The sequence below is a fragment of the Nicotiana attenuata genome, unplaced genomic scaffold (assembly GCF_001879085.1).
Source record: "Nicotiana attenuata strain UT unplaced genomic scaffold, NIATTr2, whole genome shotgun sequence".
Taxonomy (NCBI): domain Eukaryota; kingdom Viridiplantae; phylum Streptophyta; class Magnoliopsida; order Solanales; family Solanaceae; genus Nicotiana; species Nicotiana attenuata.
The window spans coordinates 93,864-94,592 of NW_017674490.1; positions in this window are offsets into that span (position 1 = coordinate 93,864).

Consider the following 729-nt stretch of genomic DNA (forward strand, 5'->3'; position numbering starts at 1 on the left):
AGTTTATGACATAAGAGCACTTGGGTCTAGATCTTCCAAAACGACCTCCTCCTCGTCTATTCTCCATAGTATGAGATGCCCGATTGTCCACTGATTGGGATACGAGGACAGAGGAGTCAAGTGTCTGTGATGAGCTCACTGGGTGACTAGGTGCTGCAGCAAGGCGAAGTAATCGAGAGAATAATTCATCAACTGTGGGGACTGTTGGACTAGCCAAAATCTGGTCACGTACTGAATCAAGGTCATTAGGGAGTCCAGCGAGTGTAAGAACTAGAAACATCTTCTGTCGTTGCTCTTGTTGTTTTTCAATACTAGCAGAAACTGGCATCAACGTCTCAAATTCTTCCATGACTGCCTGAACTTGTCCCAAGTAAGTAGACATATCTAATTCTTGTTTCTTCAAGCTTGTCATTCGCGATATTACATCATAGAAACGAGATATGTCATTAGTGTATAGATTACGAGCCTTTTCCCAAACTAAATAACATGTCTGGAATGGACGGAACAAGGGCATCAACTTGGAATCAATAGATCGCCACAGGATACTACATAACTGAGCATCGACCTTCTCCCACTGTGTTTTGGCCTTTTCATCACCTTCGCTAGCCTTTTTTGTTAAATGATCTTGAACTCCTTGACCTTTACACCACAACTCGACAGATGAAGCCCAATCTAAGTAGTTTGAACCTCCCATTAAAGGTTCTGAGATAATCATACATCGGAACTGCC